Source organism: Hoplias malabaricus, chromosome 4, assembly GCF_029633855.1.
Source record: "Hoplias malabaricus isolate fHopMal1 chromosome 4, fHopMal1.hap1, whole genome shotgun sequence".
NCBI classification, from domain to species: Eukaryota; Metazoa; Chordata; class Actinopteri; order Characiformes; family Erythrinidae; genus Hoplias; species Hoplias malabaricus.
This window is the reverse complement of record NC_089803.1, coordinates 44,376,938-44,391,645: the sequence shown is the minus strand read 5'-3', so window position 1 is coordinate 44,391,645 and position 14,708 is coordinate 44,376,938.

The following is a 14,708-nucleotide window of genomic DNA, read 5'->3' as shown; positions in this document are numbered from 1 at the left end:
AAAACTCCCTGTTTTTTCCTGTCACATATTTAGTAAAAGTCTACCAAACCAGAGAGAAGTTAGAAATAATGCATTTTCATGTTTAATGTTCATCAGTGCCTGAACACTGCACACTGAGTGAATATTGTTCAAGACAGGACAGAATCTGCAGTTGTTGTAGGTCTGAGGCTACCACTATGAGACTTTACTTGGCGTTTTACAGCATGCAGGCTACTGTATTTTGATGTTATGAACTAGTATTTTAAGTACACAAACACGGAGTGTCTCTTTTATACACATCAGTGTTTGTCTGTCTTGTTTTATGATGTTATATGATCCCACACACTTAATGATAACGTAAGTGTTGCCTCTTTTTTTTAGTAATTTATTTGAGCTTAAATTGAGTAAGACTAAAGAAAGCATTAATAAAAAAATATTTATTAAAGAACTTATTCAGTAAGTGCTCGAGCATATATTAGGTGTTCATTACTATTAGTTTATATCTTACATCTGTATAATCTGTCTCTAAACCTTCATTTTTATATGTGTGGTCAGATTTTAGGTGAAATATCCACCTTACTTTAAAGACTTTAAAAATAGCTATTGATCTGATCACCAAAAAAAAAATGATAACAATTTCAGCTTAAGGCTAAAGGAATGTGAAAATAGCTCTTTCAAAATGTCTCCTTATCAGTGAGTACACACAGTGATGGGCTGATGAAATCACTATTCATTGTCATCAACTGTAGTCACTGTTCTGTATATAAAATAACTATTAAAAATAAATAAAACAATAGAGACATTTATTTACTAAAAAGTAAAATCAATAAATAGTTATTAATTTATCTCTGTTTTGAGGGCTCAATATAGACAAGAGACCAGATGTCTCTGTTAAATAGGAATCAGTGCAACAGAGATGTAATTTTTGATCATTACCTCATCTGCACTGTTGGACATATACTCACACAATGGCCTTAAAATAGAGCGATAGTCTCCCATCTATCCTGTGTTTTCCACTTACCGTCCTGTACTCTACTTGCATTGCATGTTTCATGTTTTCCTGGCTCTAACACTTACTGTAAAAATCCTTTAGCATATAATTAGTAACTCAGGAGAAAAAAAAAGTTTGACACATGGGACTAAGCTGGTCCATGACAGAAGAGACCCTGCATTAAGTAATCTACCTATTCATAAGCATTGCAGAGCAATTACTATTTGAAGCATCAGTTCAGCTCTGCAATGCTTATGAATAGGTAGATTCCTTAATGCATAGGCTCCTCTGTCATGGACCAGCTTTTATAATATCAGTTGTTTAAACACTAACTAATTTTCACCATGGATTCTGCAAAATTAGACAACACTCAATTTCTGTTATGGGAATATGGGAATAAAATTGTAGAGTCTGAAGGAAATAGCTAAATGTCCATCTCTCAAGTTGTCTCAAGGGGTTGTTCTGCTGAGCACAACCTGAGTGGCTGCTATAATGACTCCTCTTGAGCAAGGAAATAAGATTAATGAATTCATTCATTTTCTGTAACTGCTTTATCATGTTCAGGTGCACAGTGGGCCCTGAGTCTACCGAGAATCACTACAACACTCAATTGTGGACACTTTCACGCAGCCATTTCACCTACCACCATGTGTTTTAGGACTGTGAGAGGAAACCTGAACACCAGTGGCGATTGCTCTAAGACTGCAAGGGAAGCTCAGCTTCTCTTAAAATGTAAAAAAATAAGTGATCAAATATATACTGTTGTGTGTACATGTCATTGAATAAATATGAACTACAACGCAATCAACTTTTGTTCAGAATCAGCTTCTTATCACTGGTAAAGACGCAGCTTTACTCTCAATCATTCCCGCAGCTTCACAGTGCTTTAAACAGCGTCCACAGAGTTCAATAGCGAAGTGCAGCGAAACGAGACGAGTCATCAGATAAATGCTGGGCTTTGTCCCGCCCATCGGACGCTCAGCGTCTCTGGGGGTCTATGGGGCAGTGGGCTGGCCTCGGCTGGCCCGGACGCTCAGCTTCTGCATGATGATTGGATGATCTGTCTGAGGCTGAATCCCTTTTTGATTGACAGCGAAATGAGCGAATCAGCGATCCTTTGGTGTAAAGATCCGTGGGAGCACAGGCGGACACACTTCACATGGGCCAAGGCCGTTTAAGCAGCCTAGCTCTGCTGCTTTATCTCATAAAATAAACCGACACATTTTATGATGTGGGCGGCACGGTGGCGCAGCAGGTAGTGTCGCAGTCACATAGTCTGTGAGGAGTTGGTGTGTTCTCCCCGTGTCCGCGTGGGTTTCCTCCGGGTGCTTTGGTCCAACAATCCAAAAACACACGTTGCAGGTGGCTTGGCGAGGTGAGTGTGTGAGTGAATGTGTGTGTGTCTGTGTTGCCCTGTGAAGGACTGGCGCCCCCTCCAGGGTGTGTTCCCGCCTTGCGCCCAGTGATTCCAGGTAGGCTCTGGACCCACCGCGACCCTGACTTGGATAAGCGGTTACAGATAATGAATGAATGAATGAATGAATGAATTTTATGATGTAGGCCGAAATTGAGCTTCCCCTCCTTGAAAGATCAGCATCCACCATTGCTGAAAACCTAGAGGAAACCCACACAGACACAGGGAGAACACTCCCCAAACTTCTCACAGGCAGTGACCCAACACTGGGATTGAACCCACAGCTCTAGGATCCAAAGTGTAGTGCCACAATGATGCCCCAAGAATGTTTCCTTAACTTTGCTGAGCTTCGTGACTGTGTACAAGAATCGAACAGAGATATAAAGCTTGAGAATTCATACCTAAAATTGATATATTTAGAAGGCAGTTTTAAGTATACCTCAATAAATCATCCTTATTTATTTAAGACTTAATTTACTTGCATTTTAAATAAGAATATACATATTAATAAATCGGGTGGCACGGTGGCACAGCAGGTAGTGTCGCACTCACACAGCTCCAGGGAACTGGAGGTTGTGGGTTCAAGTCCTGCTCCGGGTGACTGTCTGTGAGGAGTTTGATGTGTTCTTTACATGTGGGTTTTCTCAGGGTGTTCCTGTTTCCTCCCACAATCCAAAAAAAAACACACATTGGTAGGTGGATTGGCGACTCAAAAGTGCCCATAGATGTGAGTGAATATGTGAGCATGACCATAGCTGGAAGGCAGCTTGCACAGAGTTTAGGAAATTTCAAGAGTTTCCAATTAACTGTGAGACAAACTCCCTGCAATCTTTGTGTGTCATGATGTGTGTATGTGTGTGTAATACAGGTCTTACTACATTAATACAGAGGAGTTTCTTTGGATTTTGCAACTACATTATTTTCTTAATTTACAAACCTGATCACTTGACCATAATTTGACCTTCCTACTGTGCTGTTTTAAAAGTCAGCAAACAATTGCCCCTCAGGGACAACCTCCAGTGGTTAAACAATACACTGATGGTATCACATCTGGAACTGGCACAGGAATACCATAAATAGGGCCCAAGCACTTACTCATGAAGTTCCCAAATTTGACTGAACCAGTTTGTCTGTGGGACTTGTGGTAGAGTGCACACGAAAAGACAAAAGAATGACCAACTTTTGAGTTTTTGTGATGATAGGCAGAAACTTAATATTTGCTAAATTATATGTGTTATTAGCTTGTTGTATTGTTTTGGAATGTTAATGAATTATGAAATCTCTCTCTGTATCTGTGCCATGGCTTTTACTCCATCTGGGCAGAAGTAATGGCACTTGTCCAAGACGAAAGTGGAAGTCTAGATGATGACATGATCATTGGGTGGGAAGACGTTAGAAGAAATTGTACTGCACATACAAAACGTACTCTTGGTGAACTGAATATTTTATGTCCTCTGACAGCAACTGCATAAAAAACCCCTATGATTCCACACTGCCCTACCCATTAAGAGCACGGAGGGTATTTTTCCATAATTATACAGCATGGAGAGCCTGAGTCTGTACAAACAGTTCTTCTTATGTGTTTCAGGGGAGAAGCAGCATGGCCTATACTGGGCTTGGACCGTTGTTGTTTAAGATTAGACCTACAAGCAGAGACATGTGAAGCACTTATGGTAGTTGTCTACAGATAATAGATTTTCTCCATTCCACTCTCTAATCAGAAGCAATGGACTCGGGTGTTTGTATTCCTGAAAACTTTATACATCCATTACATGTTTTAGATTAAGAGCCAGAAGTAAAGAAACAAGGCCTATTCCTCCAGGAGAGTGTGTCTCCTTCACTGGCCCTGGCATATGTGATCTTGATTAGCATTAATGAGATTAAGAGGATTTATGAGATCAGAGCAGCAAATGTCACTGCCAGCTCCCTCAGTCTGTCACTGAGTGATACCTGGAGCCATTGCACCGCTGACTCTCAATTTCAGCTACAGTCCATATGCTATTGTAAGCTTTTCCTAATCACTGTTGGGACTTTGCCCAAAGCCTTTGCATATTCATGCTAATCACTACTGTGGAGACATCCAAACAATCAATTCTAAATTGATCTCACAAAAAAGCACACCCCAGCTCATTTGGTAAATACTTTTTACATACTCTACATCGGCAAAAATGTGTAGACACCAGCTTGCCAGATCATTCTTCTGAAATGATGGCTAATAGTAGTTTGGCTTTTGCTAATGTAGCAGCCTCTACACTTCTGGGAAAGCTTCATACCAGCTATTGGAACATTGCTTTGAGAATTTGAAAGCCACAAGATTGATGATTTGTTCTGGATCAGAGCCAGTAAGTTTTGGAAAGCCACTCCCAAATGCTTTGTTCCAGTGACATGGTGCTCCACTTCTGCTCTACCCAGTGTTGAGGGATATATACCTCTTTAGATAAAGACCATTTAATTCCATACTTTCTAATGGTGGTTATACAATCTGTGTGCACGAATTAACATTTGTGTCAACAATGTATGCACCTTAATGTAGAATTAGTTAATTATAAGATATGCTAGGAAACTTTTGGAAATACAGTTTGATTACATTTAAAGCACGGGTGCTATTGGAGTCAAACTCTCCAAAATATCCTTAGAGGAAAGAATAAGTTATAGTAACGTCATTTTAAACCATCACAAACATTCAAATGATGGAAAAAAAAACATTTACAATGCTAAAGTTGGAAAGTTTTTCCTATGGCAACAAGCAACAATAAATAAAGTAATCTTTTAAGTGAGTCTTATGTAGCTGTATGTACTGTTCTTTAATAATGCGAATATTGGATTGTCCAATATTCACACACACAGTACAGACTACGTTAACAGCTGCAGGGTCACCACCTGCTCATTCATCATATAGCTGTACAGTCAGTGCTATATCAGCCTGAGTCTCTTAGCCTGGATTCCTTCTGTGATGAAAGCATCTCATTGGTGGAAGTAAAATATAGATACTCCCTCTGCACACTCATGGCATGTCTTACAGGCATCAGTCCTTTCAGCACCAGTGGTCCAAAAATAAACTGGGAAACTGCAGGAAGATTTTCACAACTTAAAAGCCAACTACCCTGTACTATGTCCAGTACAACAAAATATCTAGCAGGATTCATTTAAATTAAACATGGGTTAGGGCTAAAGTTTGTAGACACTATTTATAATTAGTTAATTTAGCTACTTGAAAATGTACCCATTGATTACATTTTTTTTCCATGCAGTTTGTAAAATCTGCATGTGATTTAAGTCACCAATGTCAAGTGTGACTAGAGAGTCATTCATTCAGAGCTGGTTTCTAAGTGTATAAAACACACTTTTGCCAAGTTGGCGCCCACTGCCACTAAAATTACCCATAGTACAGCTATGTTTAGGATTAATGTTAAAGTTAAACTGGTGGATATGCTTAAATTTAGGGTGAGTTAGTAGGATTGGGTTAGTGTTATGTTAATGTTAGGATTAATATTAGGTTCAGGCTTGCATTTAACTGTTTGTTATTGATGTTTACATTTCATGTTTTAGTGGCACAAAAATTGTCACACTTACTGGTCTTCTTCCTGCCTCTGACAACTACAACTCCCATAATGCCCTTCTGTTGGAAGACTCACATGCTCACAGTCACCCAATCACAAACGGTTTTCCAGCTCGTTCTCACATGGCAAATGTGAAAAGCAAACCCATGAATCATTAACCCTTGTGTATATAAACCCTATCTGTTTCACTCTAACTTTGTGAAGTATTGCAATCTGTCCATGTTTTGTATTGAGTAGTCCTTTTTCTATCTGTTTTCCAGTGGTTGGATTGACTTCTTGTTTTGATTCTCCTGGATTCTGACTCTGGTTAGAGTGAGTCTGTCTCTATTCACGTCTGCTGTAGTTGCTCTTGTGGTTGCATTATTACTGACAACTGTTATAAGTTCCTATATATTAAAATTCACTGTACATTTTTTATCTGCAAGCATGTTCCCTGCTTCCAATGTTACAATATGACACATTGGTTTGTGGAGCAGTGGAACTGTGTTCTTTGGAGTAATGGAGTATCATTCAGTATCTTTGGGATGAGTTAGAGTGGTGTTTGCAATCCAGAACTAATCATCCGTCTCTTGCTAACCTTATAGCTGAAAGCTAACAAATACCCTCGGATATGTTTCAGTATCTAGTATAAAGACTTCCCAGAAGAGTAGAAGTTGTTACTGAAGGAACATTTTCTCCTAGAATCTAGGAGCCTTATTTTTTGGTGAGTGAATGCAGAGTTATGCAACAATCATATGAACAAAGAAAGAGCCCACCAAGTAAGCTGTCAGTCCAGGCCCCAAAATTGCCGTCATCATTCTTGGCGCAAGTTTAAGCCTGTGGCACAGTATACATGCCTTAAAATAAATGGCCTAATTGCATTTCAACAGTCCCTCAAACTGTATGTTATTCTGTGTTTGTGGAATTCCTGTCACTGTCTGCTGTCATGTCTGCTGGTTCTAAATGAGCTATGAGCCAGAATAGTTAGTTTTTAACATTGTTGGGTCTGACAATGCTGTAAGTTAGAATTTAACATCTGACTAGCTTGTGTTGAAAACATTACAGTACTAAATGGAATGCATAAATATCTATCTGGGCTGCCTTGTGGTTTAGCTAGGGTGTTTCTTTTGAGAATGTGTTCATTAAAAGTGCTGTTTTTCAACCACTGTGATTATACAGAGGCTAACTTCTCGGATGTGGATGGATAATTGTCATCTACCGCTTAACATTAGTCATTTTAGCCTTTCCATAAATATATGTCACATTATTAAGTACAGAATCTTAGTATCTGTAACCGCTTATCCTGTTCAGGGTCGCGGTAGGTCCAGAGCCTACTTGGAATCATTGGGTGCAAGGTGGAGATACACACTGGAGGGGGCACCAGTCCTTCACAGGGCAACACACACACAACTCACTCACACCTACGGACACTTTTTGAGTCGCCAATCCACCTACCAACGTGTGTTTTTAGACCTTGGGAGGAAACCGGAGCACCCGGAGGAAACCCACACGGACAAGGGGAGAACACACCAAACTCCTCACAGACAGTCACCCAGAGCGGGACTCTAACCCACAACCTCCAGGTCCCTGGAGCTGTGTGACTGCGACACTACCTAGTGCTCCACCATGCTGCCCTAGCAGTTATTAGTTAAGTGTTAATATTTTTCATTATTTCATATGCTCTATTCATAGAAGTACAGAACCATATACAGGTCACAAGTACACTATAGACTTAGGCTCACTAAACTCTAATGAAGGCTACCAATGAGAGCTCCTAGCCTTCAGGGAAGGCATTAGACCACATATTAGAACATTACAGTGACGATATTATTGGAATCAGCTGTATAAAAGTAAGACAGCCAGGAAACTGTTGGACTTTTAGATAGGATCACAAACATGAATAATTTCAAACGTATGAAGGCAGTTCCACTGCTCCAACCCCACCCCATACAGGTGGCATTATACCACTCTAGCTGATGTTGGACACTGGGCATGTGCAGCTGCTCCAGGGTCCCATTTCATTCCATGTTGTCATCCACAATTGGTTCACATAAAAATAGTGGAAATCACCTCAGAACACCTCATCTCAAAATCTAGAAATATAACACAGTTAAAAACAAACAAAAAAACTATAAAAAAAAAAATATATATATATATATATATATATATATATAAATAATAAATGGCCCTAATGTCTTAAAAATAAAGCTGCTACAAATGGTTCTTGAGGAATGCCATAGAAATGGTTCTTATGTTTCTATAAAGTGTATAGAAAGGTTACACTTATGAAGTCCCAAAGGTGTTGTTATACCAATATTAATAAATGACTAAGTTTGTCAGTAATTAAAGTCATAAGGCAAGAATAGAAAGGGAATCATTTTCTGTTTTTATGGCTGGCATTAACCACACTTGTAGCAAGCTATGGCATTAAGCGCCATTTATGAATAGTGAGTGTATACACAACAAAAGAGACATTACACTATAGCTGACAGTCTGAGAGCTACTAATAATACAGGGCATTTGAGGCCTTCGACCTTAAACAAGACCTCTGTTTTCTGATCCCACTGCCAGGGCCAGCATGTAATCAAGATAAGCTTTAAGTTTGAGACACAAACACACGGGACAGAGACATTATAATTTACAGATTGTGGGAAAGTACAGCCAAACAACAGATAGCAGTGTAATTGACATCATAACTATAGTCATTGGAGATATTCCTAAAAGCCTGATGTAGGCCTACAAAATAAACAAAGGCCTACATCAGGCTTACCAGACAAGATCTTATAATATCTGAGATTGGTTTGAACATGCCTGGTCTCAGCCAGAGGTGGCAAATTCAGATCCAGAAAGTCAAAATCCTTCCCAGAACTTTGGCTCAACTGACTTGACCCCTCTGAAGCTGGTTTGAGATGCTTAGAGAAGCCTGGAAGTTCGAATGAAAACCTGGATAAGATTTATTTATTTATTTTTTAATATGGATTGTTGCTGGTAGTCAACACAGATTTAAAATAACTGAACTCCTTAGGCGAGCTGCTTCCTATCAGAGATATTCTGTGGCTCTGACATGGAAGAAAGATATTTATATGTCCATGTTTGTGACTATTATTAATCAACTAAGTATTCTGGAGAGCACAAAGTCATACTGGGTGCTATAAAAGCTGCTCTTGCCTCAGAGAGGGGCTGGCATTAATCTGATGCTGGTGCATAAAATACTGCAGCAGTCGTTCTGTGTCTCTGCAGTCTCAGAGGGTTACATAATCATTCATTCATAAATCAGGACCAACCCCGTAGGCCAACTCGCATATAGAAAGAATGGGAGAGCACACAGAGGGATGGGTGAGAAGCAGGAAAACGTTGTTCTGACGACACAGCACTCTGTTTTATAATATAGTTGTCAGGAACGCGGGGCGGACTGACGGAGCGGACGCATTCGCTAAAACACAGATAACCTTTAATAACAAAACAAAGAGACTATTAACAAAAGACAAGAAACGGGGATCCAGGCAGGATAAACGGGACACGGGGAGTTAAACAGGACTAACGGGACAGACAGACTAAAGAACGAAACGACAGAGGAAATACAGCGACAACGTGGAGACTAATAACGGAGAGACTAAATAACTCGACAAAGAACGAGAGAACAAGAGAACACAACAGACTTGACATGATACAGGGAACAATGACCAACAAACAGGAAGTGCAGGAAGGGGACTTAAATACAAGACACTGACGAGACGCACCTGTGACAGATAACGAGGAGGACTGGTTAACAGATGACACGGACGAGGAGGCGGAGACAAGGACATAAACAAAACATAGCCATGTGCTAAAAGCACATGGCCGGGGACAACAGACATGACAGGACGAAGGCGTGACAGATGCCCCCCCCCATGAACGCGCAACTCCCAGGGCGCGTACACCTAAACCCCCCAGGAGTTCGCACAGGAGAGGGCACGGAAAACAAGACAGACTAAGACAAGACAAGGAACCAAGGGAGACAGGACTCAGGACAGGACGGGAACAAACACAGGAGCTGGGGACACGACAGGACCGAATATACGAGACGGGACATGGGACATGACAGGAGACTGACAAAGGGGGGCCACAAGAGACGAGAACAGACTGGACAGGACAGGAGTGGACACATGGGAATTGACGGGAGACTGGACTGGAGACAAGACAGGGGACTGAACGTGGACAGGTGACAGAACAGGGGACTGGAATGGAGACGGGACTGATGACAGGACTGGGTGCTGGGAATAGACGGAAGCAGAGACTGGTGACGAGACAGGGGACAAGACACTGGACAGGATAGGAACATTAGACTGGACAGGGGTATGTGACTGGACAGAAGACAGGACAGGTGACATGACACTAGACGGATACGGAGACTGGACATGACTAACAGGGGACTGAACATGAAACCGGACAGAGGGTTGGAACGGGGACTGGACAGGAGATGGGATTTGAGACAGTACAGAGGGTTGAAAGGGAGACTGGACAGGACTAACAGGGGACTGGACATGAGACAGGACAGAGGGTTGAAACATAGACTGGACAGGGCTGACAGGGGACTGGACAGGACTCACAGGAGACTGGACTGGACTTGGTAGGGGAACAGGGACCAAGACATTCAGGGGGACTGACACAAACACAGTGACCAGGACAGGGACAGAGACAAAGGCTGACACGGGCACAGGGACAAGGACAGAGACAGGAACCAAGACAGGGACAGATAGGGGAACCAATATAACAGGGGGGTGCCCAGGACTGGCTACTGTCTGTGGGGCAGTCTGAGGAACCAGCCTGGGCACAGTTCTGGGGATCGGCCCTGAAGTTCTACGGGCCGACCTACGGACATGGACAGGAGCGGCCGTAGCCACAGTCACGGGGACAGGAGCGGCGGGTGCCGCCATCACGGACACAGGAGCGGCGGGTGCCGCCATCACGGACACAGGAGCGGCGGGTGCCGCCATCACGGACACAGGAGAACGTGCGACGACGTCCACGGAGGCAGAGGAATCTGCGCCGTCGTCCACGGAGACTGGAGAACGTGCGACGACGTCCACGGAGGCAGAGGAATCTGCGCCGTCGTCCACGGAGACTGGGAAACGTGCGACGACGTCCACGGAGGCAGAGGAATCTGCGCCGTCGTCCACGGAGACTGGAGAATGTGCGACGACGTCCACGGAGGCAGAGGAATCTGCGCCGTCGTCCACGGAGACTGGGGAACGTGCGACGACGTCCACGGAGGCAGAGGAATCTGCGCCGTCGTCCACGGAGACTGGAGAACGTGCGACGACGTCCACGGAGGCAGAGGAATCTGAGCCGTCGTCCACGGAGACTGGAGAACGTGCGACGACGTCCACGGAGGCAGAGGAATCTGCGCCGTCGTCCACGGAGACTGGAGAACGTGCGACGACGTCCACAGAGGCAGAGGAATCTGCGAGGTCGTCCACGGGGACTGGAGTAAGTGTGACGACGTCCACGGAGGCAGAGGAATCTGCGACGTCGTCCACGGAGACAGGAGACAGTGCGACGACGTCCACGGAGGCAGAGGAATCTGCGACGTCGTCCACGGGGACTGGAGACAGTGCGACGACGTCCACGGAGGCAGAGGAATCTGCGACGTCGTCCACGGGGACTGGAGTAAGTGCGACGACGTCCACGGAGGCAGAGGAATCTGCGACGTCGTCCACGGAGACTGGAGAGGCACGCGTCGCGCTCACAAAGACAGGAGAGGCGCGCGCCGCGCTCACGAAGATAGGCGCGGCTGGAGGTGCCGCGCTCTCGAGGACAGGAGTTCGTGCTACTCGCCGGGCTCGCGCTGGAGCTGTAAAGGGTTTAGGGGGTTTCACAGGCGCACCCATTAGATCCCCTCGACGTGCGCCCCTGTTAGCCTCAGACCTCAGAGCTACGGAGGTGAGGCTAACAGCCCCTACCCTTAACGCCCCCCCAAAAATTTCCCCGGAACTGAGGGGGTAATCTACCGTCGAGGGGGGAACTCCAGCACGCTTCTTCCGCCGGCTCTTTCGACTCCCGCTGGCGCAACTACTCGATTCACGAGTCGACTCCTCCGGTTTAGGAATCGGAATAGCGCCAGGCAGGAGCTGGAGCCGGCAACTCCCGCTGTAGCAGTCCTTCTGTCCATAATTCGGCTCCTCTGACGTCCTAGAGGCTACCATTGCACGAATTATGGACGCTTGGACTTCTCCTAGCCTCCGAAGGTAACTGTCTGTGCTAGCTGTGTCCTGTCGGTTGGTCATTCTGTCAGGAACGCGGGGACCATCACCATCACGGACACAGGAGCGGCGGGTGCCGCCATCACGGACACAGGAGCGGCGGGTGCCGCCATCACGGACACAGGAGAACGTGCGACGACGTCCACGGAGGCAGAGGAATCTGCGCCGTCGTCCACGGAGACTGGAGAACGTGCGACGACGTCCACGGAGGGAGAGGAATCTGCGCCGTCGTCCACGGAGACTGGAGAACGTGCGACGACGTCCACGGAGGCAGAGGAATCTGCGCCGTCGTCCACGGAGACTGGGAAACGTGCGACGACGTCCACGGAGGCAGAGGAATCTGCGCCGTCGTCCACGGAGACTGGAGAATGTGCGACGACGTCCACGGAGGCAGAGGAATCTGCGCCGTCGTCCACGGAGACTGGGGAACGTGCGACGACGTCCACGGAGGCAGAGGAATCTGCGCCGTCGTCCACGGAGACTGGAGAACGTGCGACGACGTCCACGGAGGCAGAGGAATCTGCGCCGTCGTCCACGGAGACTGGAGAACGTGCGACGACGTCCACGGAGGCAGAGGAATCTGCGACGTCGTCCACGGGGACTGGAGACAGTGCGACGACGTCCACGGAGGCAGAGGAATCTGCGACGTCGTCCACGGAGACAGGAGACAGTGCGATGACGTCCACGGAGGCAGAGGAATCTGCGACGTCGTCCACGGGGACTGGAGACAGTGCGACGACGTCCACAGAGGCAGAGGAATCTGCGAGGTCGTCCACGGGGACTGGAGTAAGTGTGACGACGTCCACGGAGGCAGAGGAATCTGCGACGTCGTCCACGGAGACAGGAGACAGTGCGACGACGTCCACGGAGGCAGAGGAATCTGCGACGTCGTCCACGGGGACTGGAGACAGTGCGACGACGTCCACGAGGCAGAGGAATCTGCGACGTCGTCCACGGGGACTGGAGTAAGTGCGACGACGTCCACGGATGCAGAGGAATCTGCGACATCGTCCACGGAGACTGGAGAGGCACGCGTCGCGCTCACAAAGACAGGAGAGGCGCGCGCCGCGCTCACGAAGATAGGCGCGGCTGGAGGTGCCGCGCTCTCGAGGACAGGAGTTCGTGCTACTCGCCGGGCTCGCGCTGGAGCTGTAAAGGGTTTAGGGGGTTTCACAGGCGCACCCATTAGATCCCCTCGACGTGCGCCCCTGTTAGCCTCAGACCTCAGAGCTACGGAGGTGAGGCTAACAGCCCCTACCCTTAACGCCCCCCCAAAAATTTCCCCGGAACTGAGGGGGTAATCTACCGTCGAGGGGGGAACTCCAGCACGCTTCTTCCGCCGGCTCTTTCGACTCCCGCTGGCGCAACTACTCGATTCACGAGTCGACTCCTCCGGTTTAGGAATCGGAATAGCGCCAGGCAGGAGCTGGAGCCGGCAGCTCCCGCTGTAGCAGTCCTTCTGTCCATAATTCGGCTCCTCTGACGTCCTAGAGGCTACCATTGCACGAATTATGGACGCTTGGACTTCTCCTAGCCTCCGAAGGTAACTGTCTGTGCTAGCTGTGTCCTGGCGGTTGGTCATTCTGTCAGGAACGCGGGGCGGACTGACGGAGCGGACGCATTTGCTAAAACACAGATAACCTTTAATAACAAATAATAACAAAACAAAGAGACTATTAACAAAAGACAAGAAACGGGGATCCAGGCAGGATAAACGGGACACGGGGAGTTAAACAGGACTAACGGGACAGACAGACTAAAGAACGAAACGACAGAGGAAATACAGCGACAACGTGGAGACTAATAACGGAGAGACTAAATAACTCGACAAACTTGACAAAGAACGAGAGAACAAGAGAACACGACAGACTTGACATGATACAGGGAACAATGACCAACAAACAGGAAGTGCAGGAAGGGGACTTAAATACAAGACACTGACGAGACGCACCTGTGACAGATAACGAGGAGGACTGGTTAACAGATGACACGGACGAGGAGGCGGAGACAAGGACATAAACAAAACATAGCCATGTGCTAAAAGCACATGGCCGGGGACAACAGACATGACAGGACGAAGGCGTGACAATAGTACTCAAGGAGAATCTTTTCTCTGTAAGTGATTCTCTGTATGACGTAACAGCAAGGACAACAGTAATACATTTAAATTTGTAATATCAAGTGTATTTTGTAAAATGAAAATATTAAAAACTTGAATAACAGGGATGAACAGCCTGGCCAGAAGTATAAGCCACAGTCCAGTTAAAAGGGAAACAGCTTTTTTTCCCCAAAAAACTATGAAATGATCTCCCACTCTCACTTTATTAATTCCTCTCCTAATATTTATAAATCTCAGTTAAAAAGTTTATCTTTTGTGTTGTGTCTGGCTACATTTTGTATTCTTGTTTTATAATTTCTGTATGATACTGTTATGACTGTTGTCATCACATATAATTGTACAGCACTTTCTTTAGCATCCTACTATTTTAAAAGTGGAGTGGGTTTTCTAGTGCTTTTCATCTTTAACACCCAATACAGAACAC